Source organism: Bombus impatiens, unplaced genomic scaffold, assembly GCF_000188095.3.
Source record: "Bombus impatiens unplaced genomic scaffold, BIMP_2.2 scf_2222, whole genome shotgun sequence".
NCBI lineage: Eukaryota > Metazoa > Arthropoda > Insecta > Hymenoptera > Apidae > Bombus > Bombus impatiens.
The window spans coordinates 2,463,556-2,487,408 of NT_178641.1; the positions used below are offsets into that span (position 1 = coordinate 2,463,556).

The 23,853-nt window shown below is 42.8% G+C and overlaps 1 long non-coding RNA gene across 3 annotated transcripts in view; it reads right to left on the bottom strand.

The window, feature by feature from the left end:
• The window catches only part of LOC105681810, a 38,191-nt gene that overhangs the window by 7,592 nt on the left and 6,746 nt on the right, over positions 1-23,853 (bottom strand). Inside the window, exon 2 of one of the 3 annotated variants that reach the window (XR_004462841.1) lies at positions 21,154-21,395. The exons of the other annotated variants lie outside the window; for them this stretch is intronic. This is a non-coding gene — a long non-coding RNA (uncharacterized LOC105681810). The remainder of the gene's footprint in view (positions 1-21,153; positions 21,396-23,853) is intronic. 3 annotated transcript variants of the gene reach the window in all.

Genomic DNA, 23,853 nt, shown 5'->3' on the forward strand with positions numbered 1-23,853 from the left:
CTCAAGTTGATATCTCTCATGTACCTGTTCAACTTTTTAATGATCATTATATTCAGTAATCCCCCTTTTTTTTTATCGGCCCCTATTCCCGATAATTCAGAGTTTTATTTTTGTACGTTGTATCGTTACCTCTTTTACTCTTTTTGTTATAATCGTTATCGCGTTATTATTGATTTATCGAATTGTACATCTTCCTACGACTCTCTATTTTTAAATATCAAAGATAAAAGCATTTTGAACGGCGTAAAAAATGCACAACCTGTGCTTTTACATTCGCAGAATATAATCCCTCGAATATACCGAAAACAAAATCCCTGTACCTTTAACGCGATCAATCGTTAAAAGAGTCAGAATGTTAAAGGATTAATTTGCTATGAAGTTACGCGTCCCGACTGTAAAGTACGACGAATTCAATCTTTCGACTGTGCTCGGTAAATTCGACAAGAGTCTCGAGGGGTGCGCGAATTTCGCGAGTAATGGCGCGTAGATTCGTTCTCGCGATAACTCCACGCACTGATTACTGCAAGAACCGTAGAGAATAACGCCGATTTCCCAGGTCGATACGTCACTCCTTAATGAGGCGGAGGTCGGTGTCGCCGAGGTCTGGAAATTCGGCTAAAAAGTGCAAACCGCGCCCTCGGGACACGGTGGGAAGAAAAGGGGACGAAGAAACAGGAGAGGAGAGCTTTCGGTCGGAAAGATATCACCGTTCTATTAAATGCGCCTATAGTTAGTCGTGTTACGTGAATCTTGGTGGCAAGGTTATTAATAGCCGTAGCCATCTCGAGGAGACTTATGAGAGTGTTACGCGTTGGAATAATTATACGGAGGCATTGACATCTCACCGACGCAAGCTATTATTACAGGTGTTTTATTTTCGAACGAGCTTGAAATTCTCCTAATTTCGTTGTTTCTCGCGTAGCCTGATTATCGTGGTTCGTGTAACGACGAATCGAGGGGCTCTTTGCCGAGAAAGTCAGATATTCTTAGTTCCTGTTCAATCTTTTTTAACAAAAATATTTATCGTATCGTGCAATTGCCATTTTCCAGGGATCCGAGTAAACAACGAAGATCAACCGAAGACCAAAATCATGAAAAATTCGTAGTAGACTGACACGCGATTAAAAGAATAATCGATTAATAATTATAATTTGTTGAGCTTATTAGATGTATAAACAGAGAAACGCGCGGATAAATTGTAAGGTAGAAAATATACTTTAATACAGAAGTGTAAGTACAAGTAGGAATATAATTTGAGCTGGTGCAGCCAGCAGTGTTACCCTATAACTGAAAACCCCGTAGCCATCGTCGCCTGTCTACCGTCTATGGTCTGCATTCGTCCCAGTCTTTTGTCTATACGCTGTCGATGGTTTCAGTGCTTGAGAAAACTAAAAAGACCAGATGTAGAGCTTTCTTAGAAGTGGTGACCACTTCAACATAATTACCAGAAACCTGATAAATAGTAGTAATTCTGGGTAGTATGTAATTAATGAAACTAACTAAATACCGAACTAGAATCGTAAATACGAAGAATTAATAACTAATAAAATAAGAAAAAGAGAGAAACGATGAGAGAAGATCTAAAGGGATATAAGAGATCGTTGGAGCGTTTAAGTAAGCGAGATCAGTGGGTGTACTACTGACGTGTAATATTATACGATTGAAGCAGCTGAAATGAAACAGTACCAACGTACGATGATGTTCAACTTGTAACAGTTGATACGCTTTTTGAAAGGATGAGAAAAGTTCAAATTTCTGTATAACGCCAGAACAGATTATTAGGCCATGTAACGCTATATTCGTAATAATAAACTTCTGCACTTTCCAACATGAAACCTGTATCTTCTTCTCCTTTCCAATAGATGGAATTTAAATATCTATCTGCTAAATAGCTATCTGGTTGCTGTTGCAAACCCTTCAACAGCTATGAGCTTTCAGTTCATGCGTGGAAACTCGGCAAGGCTTATTTCTGCCACGGTATCTCCAATTTCCAATTGTACAGAAACCTAATCGACAAGCGTAAATCTTGCATCGGATGTAACGGGTCTTGATAACCGCTAATTGAAACGTTCGATCTATCTTGCTTGGCGATAATTACCGCACGCGAGATTGCGTTGACTATTCGCAGGCTAGTACTACCAAACAGGGAATGTTCCCTTTTACCATTTCGAGTATCAGAGTTGTAGCTTGAATACCAGGTTCTTCGTGCCTTAGTCTAACTAATAAGTAACGAGGATTTACGCGTCACAAGCTACGAACATCAACAAATTTCCCGGCAAGATATCAGCAGGTCTGTTAGTCAGACAAACTCAGATCTTCCAATACGTTTCGTGCAAAATTACAGAATTATAAGATAAAAGTCTATCACCTGTAACTTGTAATTGATCGACTCGTTGCTATTTATTAGTTGGTAAATAATTATTTACAAGAAGGCACTGCTGTCTTTTTTTAAGTACACCGAAAAGAGAAGAACAGAAGAATGAAGATTCGAAAAATAAAGGATAAATGAAAAAACACTTCCTAGTTAGGGTATGTGGCCCTTTGAGACGTACGATCGACCAGCCACCACCAGCCGCGCACTACCTTCGACGCCAGTAAATTGAAATTATTGGCGCGACTCGCCGCACATTACTGGCTCGTTAGCAAGATATCGCATTTGCGAGTCGGTCCACCCACTTTCCGCCTGGTTCCCACGACTTTTTTCCTGCCTCGATTGCCAGAGGCTTGGTACTTTTGTACGGCTCTGGTTTCCAAGCGTTCCGCCATCGCACAAGAGAATGACGAGACAGAGAAAGAGAGAACCAGCGGATCGGCAAATTATGATTCATTAAGGACTAGAATCGGGACACGTTCGATGGCGTGTAATTTTCGATAGGAACGTATTTTGTTAGAAGAGCAGCAACAGAGAAAGAACGAAAGAGGGGAAGAGATAGATAGATAGATAGATAGATAGATAGAGAGAGAGAAGGAGAGAGAGAGAGAGGAGACACTCGTCGGTTAAAATTATTGGTGGACTTTGAAATTCCTATTGAAAGATCGGCCTTTTTATCGAGCTACTTTGCGTCCTCCTCGTGGAGAATAGACGATGATAAAGGGATCCTTTCAATCGTGATTCATTTAACTGATTAGTTGGTGTTGCGATCGAGATCGAAGATCAACGCTGGTTGTGAAATAGAAACTATTACGTTATAATACATTTTTCAAACGGGATTGAATAAAACTCGTTGTTCCGTTATCACGCAGTTCGCCACTATCTCGATCGAACTTATCAAGCCACGAGAACGTGGCGTTGTATGTATTTTTATCATCATGGTTGAATGTTAGATAACAGAGGAGCGATGCCTCTCGAATATGTGCACTGCCGTCCATAAGCATATTTCCATATTTCCAAATTACCTTATGGAAATATATAAAATATATTTGAAATAAACCTCTGTAAACTTGCTGCGTTCCGTGGTCGTTTCCGACGCGCGATCATGTTTTCTCTATTGTTAAACGATTTTTCCAATTCCAGAAAAAGTACGATACGATCGTCATCGATACGAATGTCTTGTGATTCGATTTTATGCGAAAGTTTGTCTCGAGACGTTAGATTTGTCAAAGTAAGAGTGACGTCGATATATAAAAATTCAAGGTTCGCAGTAGAGTTAAATTTAGCAGAATTTTTACACGTTCTCCTATCGTAATGTTGGAAATGCGATAAAGTAATAAATATTTATGAAGGATAGCGTACGTAAGCAAGCTTTTTAATGCTTTCGAGTGAAATTCTGTATTTTCTCTTACCTCGAGCGATGTTTTATTATTGTGAGATATTAATTGTACATTTATTCGATGATTCTGATTCGAACAAGAGAGCAGACAATTGGTACCAAATTTCAGCGATTCGTTTGTCCGTTCGGCGAACGAATGTTGATTAATATTCGATCGATACTTCTTTCCAATTAAACGTAATGTCCATTATAACGCGTTGGCAGTTTTCTTCGTGTCGTCGATTATTTTCGACAGGCTGGTAGGACGACAGTTTCGCGTATTTATCGGCGATGATCGCGTTACACGATTCCGACGATTCGTTAATTATTCCGTTATTCACGCCCGGATTTTCTGTCCTTTTAGCATAATCAACGCAGCGAGTAATCGGATTTTTATTAACTAGTCGTTTCGTAAATTCCATAATACACGCAAAATGAAGCACGTAATTCCCTAACGTCCGTGATTCAATTTACAGAACCTATTTCTCTTTTTAGAGGATGCTTGGTATATGGCAGAGAGTCCCACGAGTGTGCAACAAAATGCAGACTGGTTCCACTTACGTAGTCTCAAAGACCGTACAACCTTTTACACGAGTCACCTTTAGTCTCTGCTCGAGAAGCATCGAATTTAATCTCACCGGTCATCTTTTAATCCTCCGTTGCGTCTCCAAGCCCAAATTACTTTTTCGCGCCTTCGAGAAACTAGCGCGAACGTCTGAAAATTTCACTTAAAAAGCGTATCGTTTGTTTTATTCCGATCGGTTCAAGCCGAATCGAAAGGTAATTCGAACGCGCGAGATTTTTATATCTTTAGAGCTCACGATGTAAGTATCTGGTCGCTGCATAAATTACGTTCGAAAGTTTTAATTTAAACGTGAAAAAGTTGGAATTATTTCATTTAATTGGATTTCCGTACGGGCGTATCCGCGTGATCGATACTTGGATATAATTAATTTCCAGGCAAATATTTTTGGTAGCCACTGTAGGCTTGCAAAAGGTTAAATTCGCATTCAAAAATTCATACTCAAGTTTCCAGATTAATATTTACACTTGGGAAAGTTGAAATTATATTTCCAGCTTCCGTGGCAACGTGTTCGAACGATCGATCTTCGTATTTTTGTCGTTCCCAATTTGCCCCGTGAATGTCGAGCGTGTATCGCCAGGAAGGAGAGGTGACCTGCGAGCTGTGGAACAGCGAATAAATCGATTTCTTCCGGAGCTGGTAGCCGGTGTATTCGTCTCCAGCAGCGGAGCGCGTGTCATCCATCCTCGTTCTGCTTTTTCTCTCGCCCAGACGAAATAAGGCTCGAGGCGGCTCTTCTTCGGTCGAAACAACGTGTACGAGGTAAAACACACGCCCTGCTGTCGCGACAGCGAGCTTCGTAATTAGCATAATTCTCGAGGAAATACGAAAATTGCTTGGGACGGGTCGTCTAGGCGTCCTCGTGAATCGCGCGCTGAACTAGCGAAAAGCGACGAATCGCTGGCGCGAGGTTGGTATGCGTGGCGCAAGCCAGGCCAGCAGGCCCTTCAAAGTTCATCTGCCGACTCGAAAACTCCTCTCCTCGTACAGCCGGATGAAATTTCTCCTTGCTTTCCCCCTTTTCGAGAATCCTTTCGACGGTTCCGTTACAGGGGAGCAGCGCGCTTTTCTTTTTTCACCGTGTACCGCGCGTTGAGTATCGTCGCTTTTCATAATTAAGTGTATAACTCTCTGCTCGCCCCTATAATCAAAGGGAGATCCTTCGTTTTCGTCTTTCGATCCTTTCTCTCGCGGTATCCTGTCTGCTTCGACTTTTCCAAATTCCATTCGAAGAGAGAAGAGATCGCTAATCGATCATTGAAAGTCTCATTAAGCGGATGACTCGATCAAATAGTCAAATATCTAACCCTAGTTTTGTTGTCGATGAATTTTCCCATCAACAAAATAACAAATAAATAAATAAATGAAGAAACGAACAAACGAGAACGAGGTCTTAAGAATATCTTCCATGACTTCTCCTATTTTTCTTCGAGGTTATCGAAAGGAAAGACGGAACAGAATCTCTGGAAAACGGAAGAATTACAGAGAAAAACTTTCGCCGCTGGTTGATCGTTAGAAAAATCGTTGCGCGAATAAATAAACGAAAGAAAAGTATCGAAGTCTCGATAAAATAATCGACGAGAGGAAGGAGTTTGAAGAACTCGATAATTTCCCGAAGAAAAAAGGAGTAAAATTTCAAAGGAAATTTCCTCAATTTCAAACGTCCACATTTATCGTTCCCACAGAAGATTCTCGTGACAACGGTTGCTTCGCGAATCTCCATTTCCACCGGGAAGGAACAAGGAAATCCAAGAACGAATCCCTTTGCCCTCGTGGCTAAATCCGGACGAACGTTCCCCTTCTATTCAAAAGAACCAGCGAGCTGTTCTTACGTTAAACAGCCGACAAACCTGGTGGTACGATAAAGAAAAGATTCGACGGGAAGCGGCTTCGATGACGGGGTCAGAGGTGACAAAGGTCCCGAGGGGCAAGAGATGCTAATGTGTCGACCATTGCATTGGAATTATCGTTATTATGCCGAACGCTTGGCATAGGAAACGTCGCTATCGTTGAAAACGATTCGACTTTTGTCAGCAATAAAACAGTGTAACAGAAATTGCAATGATTTAATCGCGAAATAAAACAGTTCCAATATAGCATTATAAAATTAATCAAAATTGAATTTCCAATTTCACTTTCAGAGGGAAATTCAAACGAGCATCCCTTTCAGTTTTATCGCAATCAAACGGGAAATTTAATTAGCTGCATAGAAGATACGATAAATATTGAAAATCGGAAAGCTGACCAGTCTATCTAGCAAATTATATTTCCAAGTATTTGTTCGAAAACGGTTCGTTAATGGAAAATATCAAAAGTGATACGCCAGAACGAAAATAACTATGGCAGGATGATGCAACGAGTTCAATGAGCAACGATGTTAACCTGAGGAGAGAAGTTTCGCCCGTTCGAATTAACGAAAACTTGCGCGACCCCCTTTATTTGAACGCTTGCCTCGTACAATCTTTTTGTTTAAACTTTCTTCGCGTTGGTTCTTGCACCTGACCTGGCCCACGAGAGCCACGGCTCTGGTCGTTAATTTCGGACAGAAGCATCGCGAATATCCATTATGAACTTTCACTAACGACTTCTCGTATTTTTTCTTTTCTCCAAACAACTTCTGAAATATCACGTAGCCCTCTCGTAATCTGCCTCGTATCGCTACGAAACGATTGTTGCCGCTATCGTTATCATTATGGTAGTATTATCTGGTCTTCGTGCTATAAATCTTACAGAAACGATATTGAAAGCATTCCATACAAAGGTCTGCGGGTCTTACAGCCAGACATAGCTATTTCGCTATTTCGTTCACACGGCCAACAGAAGAATAATGTTTGATATTACGTTTATGAATAAAGCAGTGTTTTCTCATTCTTCCGAAACTTTCCAAAATATTTTTTATCGCATATTTGGTCGATCTCTATTATCATTGAAACAAGTTTTGCGACCTACATTGTTGTAATTTGTTTCTCGATCGCGTCTCTTTTTCCCACGTGTTATCTTCCACGCACCAAAGCATGTACACTTCTTCTATGTAACTGAACAAATAAATAAACGAACGATCGTTTAGTAGGAAATCGTTACCGGGCAACCTGTTTCCGCGTGGCTTTTTTTCGAAACGTCAGCAGCTCGCTTTCGATTTGTATATTCATTTTCGTTCGCGGTGAACGTAAGTGAAATGCTAATTCCAGATTTAAAATTATAATTTCCTCCGGATGGTAATACGCAGTTTTACGGAGACGCTAAGCTTTCGCGTTTTATTTCTCCCTTTGAGCCACGTCGTCGTCCCCTTTTCGCTTCCTGAGCAGGCTGTCGGAACGCTTCTGTTTCCCGCTTTTGAAGCGTCGAATTAAAATTCTCGGCGACGATCCCGCCCGAAATTGGGATCGAGAGCTTCGGGGACGCGAGATCGAGATTATCTCGGAAACTCGCCGCTTAGCTTCCTGACGCAAATTGTCGCATGATCTCCATGCGAACGCGACAAGCACCACTTCCCGGGCGAAACTTTGTTTATTTGCCCGCCTCTCCGCCGATGCCACGATATTATTATGCAAGCTGTTTACCGTTGGCGACGACGTCGACGTTCCAACGTAATACGGCACACGTAACGCTTTTTCTCAGGCAAATTCCAAATCGTGATTGGCGTACCGCTTCGAAACCGTTTGGCAGATATATGTTTTAAAACGTTGCATGTCTCTGTTATGCAACGTAACAACGAGACTAAAAGACTCTCCGATAGGGTGAGAGTTAAACAAAAAAGAAAAAAAAAAAATAAAAAGAGAAAGAAATATAAATGCACAAAAGAGAGCTGCGAAACCGCGCACAAAAAAAAAAAAATATTGTACAGGCGGAAAATTGGGAGAGCGTTTTCACAGTCGCGTGAAATATTAAAGTTTCGATCATTCGTTCGGGTAACGTTCGTCCAAGCTAGCGTTGGAAAAGCTCCGACCCCATCGGTGCATTTTCTTTCCCTTTCTCTCCTTATTTTTTTCCCTATCGATATTAAAAAAGCTGTCCGTGGTCTGTCAAGAATTTACCATTTTTTCCGTCAGCGAACTTGGCTCGCACGCCGGACGATTATTATGTTTTCCAAGTAAACAGTGATATTAGCTTGTCGGCGCATGCAAATATTGCTTTCCGTGGGAAGAAATGAGATTTTACGCGGAACTTTTTTAAAAGCCCCGAAATTACGAGGGAAAATTGAAACGGCGCACGCGGTGCAATTTATGCGTCACCTTCGGCCAACTTCGCATCGCCGATGGAAAAAGGAGAGATGATCGAACTCGCAGAGTGCTGCGGAAAAGCTCGCCAGGACTCTGCGCAAGATCACGGTTCTTAATAAGTCCTCAGTGGAAACACAATGGCGCTAATTGTTCGAATAACAAGGTCGAGTTCTTCGCGGTTATTCATTGCATCTGCTCTGTCCGCTTTAAAATCCATCGACGAGCGCGACTTTTAAATTCAAATTACCTTCGTAACTTTACGCTTTGTTCGTTATTCCGAGTGAAATTTCCGTCACGTTAGATCCGCGTATCGTTCCTTCACGTCCGGTGCTCGATTTACTTTACTGATAAATATTTATGCGTGATTCGAGCGAGGCACCAAAACGCGCCAAAGACTTTCCGTAGAATTGAAGTTTCTTGAGTCTGCTTTCAACGCCGATTATGGTCGTTACGTGGTCGCCTAAGTTGCTCGTTCTGTCCAAACGATTTGGCTGCTACATATGCAAATTCCACGTGATCATACGTTTGTCCTTCTGGAATCCATCTTTGACTTTTCCAGAGCCGACCGTGTCTATGTTTCCGTTTTCGATAGACGCTTTTACCGTTGCGTTTCTATATATTGGGTTGTCCGAAATGTTTCTTTCGTTTTATAAGGAAATAGCAGACGCACAATGTTTTTTGTTTTATATTAATTTATTATTTTTTATTATTATAATGATAGAAATAGAACGAAATGGATCATACCTAATTCAATAAAATAATATAAAACAGAAATTATTGTTCATCTATCATCACCTTGCGATGAAACGGAAGAAACTTTTCGGACAACCTAATATTTCCACTTTTAAATATATCGTCCCTTTAGTTTCATAATCGATGAAGTTCTTACGATTTGGAATGATAGAATCAATTTTTTATAATGATAAACGTGGAATATTATTTCACGCATGTTAGCAATTTCTATCACTATGATTTTCAGCTCTCCGTTAACATAACTTTTGCTTCCTCGTTTCCTGTTAGTAGATTCGGACAGGCGAAAAAGGCGATGAACGACGAGTCAGCCCATTAACCGAGTCGTTTCTCACGTAAATGTATAAATAATACATACAGTTAATAAAAGCGATTACTAATATAATGGATAATTCTGCTGGTACGAGACAGTTCAATTTGCGACTCCGGCGAAGCGTATGTTTCTTACAACAAATATCTGCCACCTCCTATGGTTGGTAACTGGTGGTACAAACGGAAAGGGGGTGATTCTACGCGAAAAAAGAAGTCGAAAATATAGAATAAGAATTTTTCGTTCGAGGCTTTGTTTTCGAGAAAATCGACTTTGAATCTTCGGTCGGTACGCGTGCACTTTATCACGTTTCGTTATAACGGATCTCACTGTAGATCGTTATCTCGATTGACGTTATTTTTTTAAATTTTTAAATTTCTATTCAATATTTTCGACTTCTTCTTTCGCGCAGAATCACCCCCTTTCCGCTTGTACCACCAGTTACCAACCAATCCTGTATATCTCTACGTTTCTGAATTTGTTTCCAACTTTACGAATTGCCAATCGTATCGTGCCGTATACATTCGCGTAAGATCTTTCGTTGAACACGTACTCGCGTAACATATTCCGCGCAACTGTAATAAACGTTCAAGTATACATTGGCGAGCATCGACAATGCTGTTCCATTTTGAAATTATCAGGAATTAAAATGGAAGCCGAAGTGGTGAGTCGAATTTGATTTTCCATGTGAAATTTAATCTCGGCGCTATGGATTGCCGCGTCCACAGCCGGAGGCAGGCTCGTTGGCGGCGAACGCAAATAAAAGAGTCGGTAAATAGGACATCGGCGTGTTTAATGGGTTAATAGGGTGACTTTTCTCCGGGGGGCATTATCTGTTTCCACTCGATTAAGAATTCAGCGGCGGTTCGCGCATGCAAATCCGCTCGATTTCCCGTTGGCCGTTTTTCCCTCGAAAAACGATCCTCCGCGCTCCACCCTGCAGCAATTAAACCGACACGCATCCGAAGGAATTTTTCGGCAAACGGTTGAAGGATGGTAACGATGGAAAGGGAAGTTTGCGTGCCTAGGCGAACCTTCTGGGAATGACGGTTTACGTAAGGCTGGTTTAATTAAAATTGATGAAGCACGCTGGTAACCAGCCGGGAGAGAACTTTGTTACACCGACAGAGAAATAGGGGGTTGGTTCTTCGGCTCGTCGAGTCGCGGGTAATTCACGTTGACGTTGCAGTTGACAGTCGTCGGTCCGGAGGAACGAGTCCGATGACGAAGAGGAACACCGCGACTTGTATTATCCTAGGATACCGCTGTTTCAAGGATATCGCTGGGGTGAAAACGATCAAACGGCCGGATAGAGGATAGTGTTTGCACGTGCGATCTTTCGACAACTGAAACGATTTCGCGATAATGGAGACCGGCATGCCGACACTTTGTCGTTGGCTGATAAAGGTTTTTGCTTTCTTGGCAGATTCGCCGTGTGGCCCCGTGGCGACGGTGTTAAGTAAACGGAAGCTGAAACGACGGTTAATGGATTCAGGAACACTCCTCGCTTCATTCGAGTATGCAAAGCGAGAGCAAGAGTAAACAGAAGCATTCCGGCGATAGCGCGATGATGAAAACGGTGGTCGACCTTAAACGATCAGACACACTTTGGCTAATCAGATTATTCGAACCGTCCACTCCTCTCTTTCCTATCTCCCTCTCTTCTTTTTTACGTAAAGACCGCAGCAACTTGGGCAATTACCTTGCACTTGGGCAACTTTCCAGTTGAAAAAAAGTTTCGTCTTGACCTTCGATATTTTCGAACGTTCGATACGCTGTGACTCGCGGAACTATTTGGACACTTCATAAAAAAAGTTTTACGTTTGTCGCGCGTGCTGTATAACACAGTTTCGAAGTACATTGGCCAAATTGGTAAACTACTGACGAAAATCTACAAGATACGATAACAACGATAACGATGTAACAGAATTTATGACATTTATCGCGAACATACATTTGGTAAGAGATTGAAATGCCACATGAACAGCCATGTCAGGCGCCTGAAACGTTCAGAAGTCTGATCAATTTCATAAATGGAACAGTCGAGGAAAATTGCAATTGCAAACGTCACTCTCTTAGATATAAACTATCTTGCTGTGATAAAGAAATGCATAGTAATAACGAAGATGTCAAATATATATATATAGATCGCTTACATATTAATGAAATTAAATTCGTACGAAGTGAAACAGATGCTGAGATAATCATGGCAGGTCTTATTCTAACGCTAATGAAATTTACAAATGTATCGTACGACGGTGTTTAAATATTTTCGTGAACTCGAATACTCCAATTACTCGAAAGACGACTACACAGGGACGAAAGCTGGAAGAGCTACGGATCTCCACTGTTTCCAGAGGATTCTTTTACTGGGTGAACGTAATTTTCCCGCAAGAAGGAAGAAGGGGGATGTTTCGCTAAAGGTGTTCGTTAATCGATAAATTGCCAGCGTTTCCACGAGCCGTAAAGAGTTTAATCTGATCGAAGGGAGTTGGAACGACGGCAGGGGTCGTCGAACGTTACGAACTCGCGTAACTGAGAACGAGTATAGACGCTTTGGATCCGACACAACTGAACGTTTTCTTTCTTATTCTTTCGAGAGGTGATAAATTATCCATCGCTTATGAGCTACATCTTTAAGCTGACGCTGCACTATTTCTAAACATCGACGCTTATTTTCCAGCGAAGGCTCGTAACAATCGCTTTTCCGTCTTCTACGCTGCAATCCGATAGCAATCTGTCACGATATAATAGAGATCCGCAATTGGGGTGAAAATTCTTTCTCACTTTCTCGTTTCTCATCGAGTATACCTGATTCCAAGACTCAAATACTTGCATCATTCTCCGTATACACGCTACTTCTTAGTACGTTACTGGTACACTGGTTTCTGCGTCCGTTACGTATTTGTTACGATTAAGCAATTACAGCGAAGAGCGAGCCATTCGAGGGTCAAACAGGTCAACTCCACTTTGTCGAAGTATACATAGAGCAATAACGTTCAATCCTCAAAAAAAAAAAACAAAACTTATTTTCAGGAATTCATTTATAACAAAGGAACGATACGGATAACAGGAATTTTTAAGGCAACATTGTAACGTTATCGTTTTTCTCCGCTTTCCGATTTTCAGGTCGATCGACGTGTCCTCCGAGTGGCTCGTGTCCAAGTTACGACTGAAGCGGAGAAAAGCGTTCGACGCTGCAACTGCGTCCGACAAATTTTCTTACGCGTCAGATCATGCCATGCGGTTCTACCAAAATGCGTTCGTTTACCTGGCGAAATTCGGTAAAGTTTCATCGGTGCGGAGCTGAAAATGGACCGCGAACGCGGAAAATCGATACGTAGGTTGGCCATCGAGCGATCGAGCGGTCCCGTTGCCGGGAGGAGCGTGCACGTGTCGTTAGCCCAGTGGTTCTCGATTGGAGCGCGTCCGGTAGCCTCCGTCGTATGACCCAGACGGCATAGAGACAGCCGTGGCAAGCGAGACAGAGATAGTCGGCCGAGAGGGTGGAACGCTTTCGATCGGACGGTTCGCTTCCGCTTTCGATTCACTGCGGGACCCGATGAATACGGGATGCGTACGCGAGAGAGCACGAGGCAATCTCGATGCTAAGGTCAATGTTTTTGGGACGGTCGGAGTGGCAAGGGCGAAGCCGGCCAGAGAACGAGAGAGAAAATAAAGAGAGCGACTTGGACAGAAAGGGAGAACGCGAGAGAGGACAGAATAGAGAGAGCGGTTGCTATGGCGACCGTGAAGGGAAGGGGTTGGTTAAGGGGAGGCTGCGAGGAGAGACGAGGAGAGACGGCTACAGAGAGAGGTGCGTAAACGTGTGACGAGAGAGACTGGGAAAACTATTACTCTCCTCTCTGACGGTCTTTCTCTGCCTCTCTCTTTTCTTTCTCTCTTCTGCGAGTTCTCGCTCGTTTCGTCCTTCGTCAGTCATCGGGCAGAGGGTTTGAAGCCCGAGTGATGTTAATTGCACTGCTACCGCCAGCAGGCAATATGTATTCGTGTACAGAGCGATGTGCCGTGCTCGTAAACGGCGACGTTCAAGCAAGCTCGTTCCTCTTTTGTTGAAAAGGGCGGAAAAGTAACGGCGCCGCCGCCGTCACCACAGGCAAAGAGAGAGAGAGAGAGAGAGAGAGACAAGAACTTTGATAAAAGTGGGCTAACGTCGCCCACGTGCCACTACTACGATCCTCTAGTCCTCTCTCTCTCTCTCTCTTTCTGTCTCTCCCCCGCAAAACACACTCTTTATGTTATTTGCTCGTGCAGACTCGTCGTGACATTTGCCGCGTTCCATGGATCCCGTGTTTTGGATCACAGCACGTTCCTTTGCTTCGTGATGTTGGCTGCAGTCAGCCCTTTGATCGATAACGTCGTTCTTGGCCGCAAACGCGTCGACGCTAGGTATAGTCTCCTTTATTGGTGACTACGCCTGCTGTAACACGAGCGAGAATCATCGATATCGCGCTACGCGATCTTGAAAAAATATATCGCCGATATAATGCTGATCGAAATTACAAAGTCAATCTGCCCGGTCATTCTGTGGAACGTATCCAAATTATCTAATTCTTATCTATCGCAACTGCCAACGCACTAATAATAGTCGTTCTTGTAAACACATTCCATACTTTACCTCTAGCGTTTAAAAATACTGTTCGCCGTAATATCGAAACACCGAAGATGTCGAACTGTGTTGAACTGATCAACGATGAAACTGGATACTCGCGTGTCTGGAATGCAACACCTTGACGAGAATGAACTTCGAACGTTCGAACTACATAGCACTCGGCTATGATAAGAAGATACTTTTTCGAAAGACGAATTAACCGAGGATAATCGTGGCAATTAATAACGAGCGAATTTGCGAGCGAAAAGAGGCGTAGGTACGAAGAATACGTTAATCGGATAATTTCAGGAAGCCTGTGGGAAATGTCCAGCATCGCCACCCCGGGGATAGATTGTTAATTTCGCGTGAATGTTTTAATTAACCCTGCTTACAAGATGCGGCCGGTATTAATGACACGAGGAAATAACGGCGGAATGAGCTTTCTGACAGAAGTGGGCTAACTTTACGGCATTAATATTACGTTGCCCTGCAGGGTAGAACAGCGTGGAAAAAGTAATGGCCCCGCGGATACGACGGGGGTGGTGCGAGTTTTAATAGAGGGCGAAGGGAGTTTAATTGTAAAATTAAGGAAATCTGACAAACCTATCTTCCGGCGAAGATCTTAGCCACCAAGACGAGTAGACTGAAAATTTTGCCTCGTTAAGAAACGTATCTAATATGTAAATTAACAACGCGACTCTTACCACGCACCTAAATATGTTACACGCTTCTAGTTAGACTCAAACGAATAAATATTTACATATCGTCCAAATTCTACGTATTTTCGAATGTTTAAATTTCCCATAAACGCATAAACACTCGCGGTGCGATTATTAGCGATAAAGTTATTAACAATAAAAATTAATTCCGCCGGATTCGATACCCACAACCGAGCTGAATACGAGTGGAAAAAGCAAGACACGAATTCGATTCGTATAAAGATTCGACGCTGGAAATTTCGAGCATGGACTTTGCACAATGCGGCAAATGAGCAACAAAGTTACGCGTAAACGCGATGCATCCCCATTGACGTTCGGAACAATCAAGACGAGCCATTGTTTCCGGGTGCCAGTTTAATAGCAACGAAACCACTAATAAGCGCGTAAACACGCCCACGCAGACGACCGCAACGAACAGCAACGCGGCTGGATGCTTTTAATTCTACTCGAACAATATCCGGCGTGCGCGCTGTTATCCAACCTGTCTCTTCGTCGTTTCAAATCCACGTACTCTATCAATCTGGTACACGGACGAATGTAGCGCGTTCCTCAAGGATTTTCTAACTTCCGCCGAGGGCTGGCTGACCTTAAAAGCGCGTAGGGTCGGAGGAATCGCATGTGGCCCGATACAGGACGAGACAATTGTGCCCAATCTTTTCATTCGTTCGTAAATGAACGACACTGTCCCGGTGTGAAAGGCTTAACGCGCCGAACGTAGATTAGACAGACGCGCGATACTCGTGGACCTTGACGATTTTATTTGTCGACTTGTCAGCTTCGTTAATCTAAGCTCGACAAATAGACGATGAAATTTCAATCGTGATATTTTTTATCACCTCGATTGGATCACGTAAAATTCCGTTTTTGGACGATGCAGCGTGATTCACGATATATACGTCGCATTATATTTTCTTTTGTCACCTGCACGAAGTAGGTCACTACCCACGCGAATAGACGCCACAATTCTCTCAAGAATATTAACGCATCCGTTTCATCTTGCGTATTATGTCGTATGACACGCGGTTGCCAGCATCAAATTGTCACACGGATTTTCTAAGCTTCTGTTTGCCAGATTATAAATTTGATCTATAACATCTATCTGCGCCGCTCTTCTCCATAGTTCGACGCGCTGTATGTCTAAATGGCTTTTAAAATGGCTTGTTAGTATATCGACCCGCCGTCTGCTACCTCTTTTTTACTCACGTCGCCTGCGTACCGGCTCGTTTATGTTCGTGCAGTTTGTTTTAGACTTTTATGTTTCAAAAAATCCTCAGAAATTCTCCGATACTCTTCCAAGCCTGTACGATATCATCCAACAGTTTTTCACGCTAGATGTTACCGTAATTCTTTTTTAAACGAAGGAAAATTAAAAAGTGGAAAGTTATGCAGATGAAGTTTTCTCTTCACTTAGTACATACGACTTCTTCTCGTTTTTGTTTGTCCTCCTCTTCCATATATATGTCGTATTTCTGTGTTAATCCTCTATCTAGATCCTCGGATAATTGGCCAAAAACTATTTTCACCAAAGAGGAGGAAGATATTTTTACAAAATGTAAGATTCTGCGACAATAGGTACGTGTAAACTGCATAAACAGCTATAATATCAGGTTGTCCGAGAAGTATCTTTCTTTCTCAAACGTGTTTATCACAACAGTGCACCCTCGTAGAAACGTGAAGAAACCAAGTCTGTGAAACGTCGCGGTGTTTGTCTCAACACGGCAACGTAACTCGAAAAAATAATATAAAACATTGTGCGTCTAGTATTTCCTCGTGAAACGAAAGAAATTTTTCGGACAACCTGCTGTACATTCGCCACGAAGGAATTTGGCACATGGCCTAATTCCTAGATAAATGACTAACACGACGTGCTGAGTAATCGTTATGAGAATAATCGTTCGGTGAGAGTCGTCACTGTATACAAAAACGAAAGGCTAGAGATAGAACTCGTCTCTTATTGAATGGAATATAGGTTTGCAAGTTCGATAACGATGAAAACGAATTTCTGCCGGGTGTCGACGATCCTGCACTATTTTCCTGTCTCGTCTCTCGATAACTGTATCACGAAAGATCTACATTAGAGGCAGGACAGCCTGGTGGATCTGGCGTGCATTCACGACAGCTCTGTAGGCTGGAATAAAAGCAAAAGAAACAAAAAGGCAGAGGAAAAGCAGCTGCTGTTCGGCCTGTTCCTTTTGTAGATTACTCGCGTGGTATCAGACACGTAGGAAATAAGATGTCGAGCGGCTGGCATGACGTCACCGGGGCCTTCTCACCCTCCCGCCAAGATCTCCACCATTTTTCTACCTTTTACACCATCGAGACCCTCGTAGTACGTTTTGCTACCAGCCAAACGCTTCACGGACGTTACGAGGCAACCTCGTGCAAGCTTACGTATTCGTGGCTCTTCTTCCAGTCTTGTGGACCAACGAGGATCGAGGAAAGCGCGTAACACGTTATATTATAAAGAGAAAACTGCTGGAAGAAATGGTAACTCGCTGGCTACCAAGTACTACGCGCAGCTAAAACCTCCCTTCTGCACGAATATTTAATAATAATAATATCCTAGCGAATAAATTTATTTCTCGCAATTTCTCAATTTTACGTCCAATGGGATAGTTAAATAATTTCCAACTTGTCCAATTAATACGATAACTTGAAATTCGATGATTTCGTTTCTGGGATTGTCAAAGTTGTTACCACTTGTACAAGACTATCCAGTGTACTCGCTCATTCGGACGACACAATTGGTAAATATAATCGATTCGGTGAATAATTATTGGTGTATCTAAACATTTCTATGAAACTAAAGCGCGCTTAATCCATTTCGATCAAACGGACCTACGTTTCGTTTAGCCTTCCTTCCAGCTCTGTATGTTGGACCGATAGTCCTAAAATACGAAATTCCACGTCATTGGAGACGCTATCGATCGTCAAGATTGACGATCGTGTTGGCTCGTTCACTAATCTTTGACAATCGTGAGTACGAATAGCGGAGCGAGATATCTGCCGATAATCTAGACCCTTCGATTATCGAAGACGCGCAGGGAAAAAAGAAGTGGCCAGATAGTTACAATCTGTCACGTAAAAGCGATTATGTGTACGGAAAGGGATAAGACAGAGAAGGAGGGAGATATGTAGAAGGAAAGAGGAAACACGAGGATGGAGTAAAGAAACAAAGATGCAAAGAGGATAAGAAGTCGACCCCAACATGGCCGTCAAACGATAACGGCCCGCTGATAAGAGCCTACCCTCTCTTCAACGCTTTAATATCTCTCCCGCGCCTGCCTTTTTAATTATCTCTCCAGTGATAATGGGCGGCCTCCGTGGCTCGAGCTTTCGGCTGATAAATGTGAAGAGAAGGAGAGAAAGGGAGAACACCAAGACGAAGAGAAATCAAGAAACAGGAGGGAAGAACGAACTGGTTGTAGAGAGAAGAAACGTACGTACGTACGTACGTACGTAGATGGGAAAAGAAACTGGCGAGACGAACGAAGTAAAGAAAAATTCTTCCGGGACACGATGCTGTGGCACGCATGGATCGCGATGCGTACGAGAGAAAATGAAATTCGCCTGAAAATGAAATGCATTTGATAACTACCGGGACACGAAGCTCGCCCGCCTTTGATTTTTTCATGCCTCGATCGAAAGATCAAAGTTACGCGAGGAAATTTTAGTCAACGGGAAAGATGATTATCGGGAAAACCGGAGTCCGAGTTGCAAAGCCAATCTGCCGGAAAAAATAATCATCGAACCCTCAGGAATTTACCGATCGGCGAGCTTTAATTCCATCTTGTCGCGACTACCTCGTATCTAGATTCGACGTTAAAACTGAAAGAAGGTCGAGATCAGAGGAAAAAAAGGAGACTGGGTATCGTGAGCAGGATGACGAGACGTTACATAATCGAAGCGAGGTGGCTATCGGTGATTTATGATAAGGCGAGCGTCGATAGCAACACCGCAATTTTATCGTCCTATCGTCGGCTATCGTACATTTGGAAACATTCGATATCTGTCGAGCATGAAAGAGCCGTGGGAAAACCTTGCTCCGGAAAATTACCATGTATAGCCGCTCGTTGGTAATTGATGTCCGCCTAACAATTACCATGCTCGTAATTCTCTCTTTTCCTCGGTGAACAAGGGCCATTTACGTTCGAAAAACAATTGGCCACGCCGCGATAAATTTTCGTCTGTAACCGGTCGTGCTTTTAGAATTATGCCAATTTCTATGACAGCACGGAGGAGCCGGGAAATAATTGAAATCACAAATCGTCATGAGCGCGACGAGTGTAGGTACAGACCTGCTCTAATAAATTTCGAAAACAATTTCGTTGCGAACAGTGAAAGAGGAGAGGATGGTGGCAGACGTCGCTCACGGAAGGGGTGGATGAAGAAGGGTGGGGGAAGATGGCGGGAGGGAAAACAATTTCGTCCCGAAATTTCCATAAAGGCGAAACGAAGGAAATCCGCGCCTGCAGTCACCGTTAATTTTTCATCAGGCCTGCACTTAACTGCAGCTTAATTTCGTGTCTCGCGAGGATGATCGCACCGTCGCATCGAGTTTAAGCTAAAAGGACGACGAAAGGGGTGGATGGAAGAACGTTCGTCTGCAGGCTTAAAAGGTGTCGGGGCGACTTTTCGCCAAAGACCCCTGACTTTTCGAACCATTACTTTTTATTGGATCGTCCAGATCGGTCCCTTTTCCTTCGTCTCCAACCGTACGCTACCTCTGCCGATGTTCTAACCCTCTCCTTCGCTTTATCTTCGGCGATAAAGCGTTTTCGTTCTGCTCGTGTTCTTTTGCCCGTTGTGTTGCTCGATCGCGCGAAATTCTCGATGAAAAGGTGCTTCAGCGGTTTACTGCTGACGCGTCGAGGGAAAATGATCGAGATGACTGCGGCATACAGGCATTCAGGCGTGTACGAACCATCGATAGACTCGATGCATAAAGGAGAAGAGCTTTCGAATTTATGCGGATTTCTGTATAGCCAAAATTTGTCTCTTTCCCGAATATCCGATTAACGAACTAACTTATTTTTCACGAACGCGATTACCTTCATTACCTTCCGTATATAGAATATTCCACGTGTTCCATTATCATGTTCGTAGAAAAATCCAATACTTCCATAGTTGCAGAATATTAAATAACTGTATTGTATGGTGGTAACTAACACATTCACGATTCAGAGTCACCGATCGTAATAACGTCCGTAGTCAACCTCGAGCGAAATTTTACTCGCGAGCTACTGCGATTTTCCCATAGAATGTTGTGAATGTGCGAATTTTTCCCGAGAAATCTTTTGGACATTTCATTTAAAACCCGGTTGCGTAACGTTGTGGAAACTCTAACAAATATTTCAAAATAGTTTAGACCTTTTCAACGTGCAGAGCGGTAAAATAATTGGACGTGGATGTACAAGACCTAGCCTGCTTATGAAGGGTTTGAAAATGTATTTGCCCATGGAGGGTTAAGATTAGAACGAGCAACGTCGTTACGCGTGTAAATGTTCGTTCGCTGGCATCCTAAATCATGGTTAATGGCCGAAACGCGGGTACAAAAGTTTACCCGAGCATTCGTAAATATGATCTGTCAGTAGGCTGGACAGCTGGTCGAATTTTCCTCGAGTCGTGAGCGACGCGGCGTACCTCCAGGCTTGGGATATTACCTGATAGGGGAGAGATACGCAGCCGGGAACGGCATGATCTGTCAATCAATCGCGGAGGAATCGCGAAAAAAAGTGAAAAGTGCATGTGACGCGACAGCCATGTTGCGATTTTTCCGCGCGCGCCACGAGAGGCATTATTTCCAGCATCGGTTTTGTGCTTTCCGGCCATTGAACTATTCCATCTACACCCCGTTCCCCCGATTTATCCCCTGTTAGCCGGTCTCGCCCAGTTCTACCTTCGTCGTTCACTATTTTTCGAATCTCTATCTCGTCTGCCTTTCTTTTGAAAAAGTCTCGCGAACCTAAAGTTTCCGAAAGAATCGTTGTAGCCTAACCCTGAAAGGGTCTATCGATTACGCGTTAATTAAATTAAAAGACGACGATAGCTGGCTGTTAGAAAAATCCACGATCTAAGTTCTCGTTAATTCACGGTTAATTGGTTGGTCGAAATTTTTGGACCTGTAGATTTTGACACTTAGTTGTTTTATCAATCACTTGTTACTTTGGTTTATACTAACGCTGAGCGCACATCGCACGTGTCACTAACCTTGTAACTTATCGAAGATGAATCGACTGGAGCAGGAAGAGCACTTGACAACAACCAGATGTTATTTCAGGCTAAGCTTCACTCGACAGGGTTCAGGAGAGAATAAACGACCGCGCGACCTTTTTCACCGGTCCTTCTAATCCAATTCCCGTGTCTTCGATTTTTAACAGACCCACCGATTTTACCCTCTAGTCGAGTATCTGTCACAGGCGACGTCTCACTTAATGGTCAGTCTGTAAACACTAACAGTCACATTCTTTAAAACCGTTCGTTTACCGTCAACGCTTTTGGGCACGTTTCTGGTTTCTTTCTACTTTCAACTACTTCCGTCGATATTTAAATTATCCTAAAAAATAATCGTAATGGCGTTGAAAGAGAAGCTATTGCAATACGGTGCAAAGATATTAAAACAGAAGCCGTAGTAGCGGACGAAACACTGTGTATAGAGGAGAGCCTGCACGTTCTCGGGGACAAGTGAAAATACGTCGATCAAATCCCGCAAAATGACAATTTTACGACCTAATATCGCGCAGGCTACGACTATATTCTAACCAAGCAAGGGGAGCCAAGCAAGCACCAGCGTAGTAAACCGCAAGCCACGCAATGATACCATCGATAAAGACAAATCCTTCCTGCTTCGGAAACGATGAAGAGGTCGTCACGCGAAGGTCAACGTCTACTCCTGGCCAATTATCGCTAAGACAGAAGAAGATCGACAGCGTTCTTTCAAGAATCACGAAAGACAATTCGCTTAATTGTCCTTCAGAGACGCTGGTGTTCGTCGCCTTTTGCCCCCGACAGTTGCTTCTTCTGCCTTGATCGGACAAGAGAATGCAAGAAAAAGCAGTTGAACAGAAGGGGAGGAAGCTGGAGGCAAAAGAAAAGCAAGCTGAGAAACAGTCGAAGGCGCGCAACGCCGGAAATGGGCCATTAGTTTCGTGACGAGTATTCAACGCGACGGATTCTCGTCGCTCGGATGGAAATCCAACCGAATGGGTGCACATCGACCCGAGCTCGCTCCCTTTCTTCACTCCCTTCTTCCCGAGAGAAACAGCTTCTCGCCGGGTCGCAAACGACGGCTGCACGTTTACGATAGTATTTACGTTACTGGAGTGAGGCCAGGGTGGGGTTATGATAAATTTCCCGTGTACAAACTAATTTGAGGAAGCATAAACCCTTCCCCCGTGCGTCGTCGCGAACCTGCGCTTCGCCAAGGTGTAAGCAGAACCGTTTTGCCTGCAACATCTACGTGGAAGCTTGCCTCCCGGAGCTTTGATTCGCGAATTCAACTGAGAATTCATTTTATATCGCTGTACGTTTTACGCCGATTTCCAAGCTATCCTCGTTCGTGAATATTGAAACATCTGTTAATTTTTCATGTGTAACTGGCTCGCACTATCAAAGGAACGACTATGTAATCGGTCAGAATTATGCGAAGTTCGAAGCACGTAGGAAATATAATTCCAAAAGTCATTTATTTGTAATAGTTACGAGAAAATAATCCGAAAATTTCAATATCCACGATCTTTTAATTGAAGAAGTTTCAATGTAAAAAAGAATAAGAAGATAAATGTAAAGAATAATTAAGAAGTTTTAAGCAAATGATAATTGCAAAGTTTCTGATAAATTTCTAACGACTTTTTCGATTTCTGTAAGCGTCTTAATAGTCGCGAACGATGGCAACGTGTTAAGAACAAGCGTCGTCTCCTTTTTATGTTTAAACTACGAAATAAAACTGAATTTTTCAAGTTGATGTACTTTATGTTTTCTTTGTTTACTGTTGCGTTTTAACCGCTCCTGTTGCATTTTTCTATCGTTACCGTTGCTTTGTCTCTCTGTGGCTTTTCCTCTCTGTGTCTCTGCATCCCTTCCGTTTCCGGTTGTTTTCCCGTCTGGTCGCGTCAGAGGGTAAACCTGTATCCGAAATGGGAAACCGTTGCCAGGCTGGCGAGGGGAATGACACTATGGCGAAGAGGAACGAGGCAGTCGTTTTAAGATGGCAACCGCTTCAATTGTGCGAATTAACCTCTAACGAGAAATCTCGATTCCGGTGGAAAGTAGTGGAATAGCGTGGCTCACGAGCAACATCCTAACCTGCTATTTTCTCAACTGCCTCTTATCCGACGAAGGTGAAGTTCAATTAATTAAGGGTGGCTCGATAACCGAGTACGTTTGCGTTGCATTTTCCTTTAATTATTTCGGAACGTAACCCTCTGATTTAACTCGTATTTTATATCGCAGTGCGATATCTTTAATACATAAAATATGAAATACAAACTAAGGCGAAGTTTTCTGAAGTAAAATAAAATTTAGTCTTCGAATTGTTCGGAATCGCTTTCAGAAAATTTGCGATTGAGCGAGCGCACAAGCCAAAGAAATGAAACGCGACGTGCATAACGTTAAAATAAATATGTCGATATTCCAATCGCGATCGAATTGAAGCCGGCGTTCGATATGCTATCAAATCGAAGATATATCTATAATATAAGGATAGAGCAAAGGCGAAATTACATAACGCAAGAAGCGAGAAGGAACAGAATTGTAGATAATAAAGTTCTTACATTGTTTAATCGTTGAACGTTGAGAAACACCATCTTGTTAATTCGTTGATATAAATTGATTTACAAAGCATCGGATAGAATTGTCGATTCGTTATTTTAATCAAATGATATTTTTTAACGTTAGCTCAACTTTAGAAAA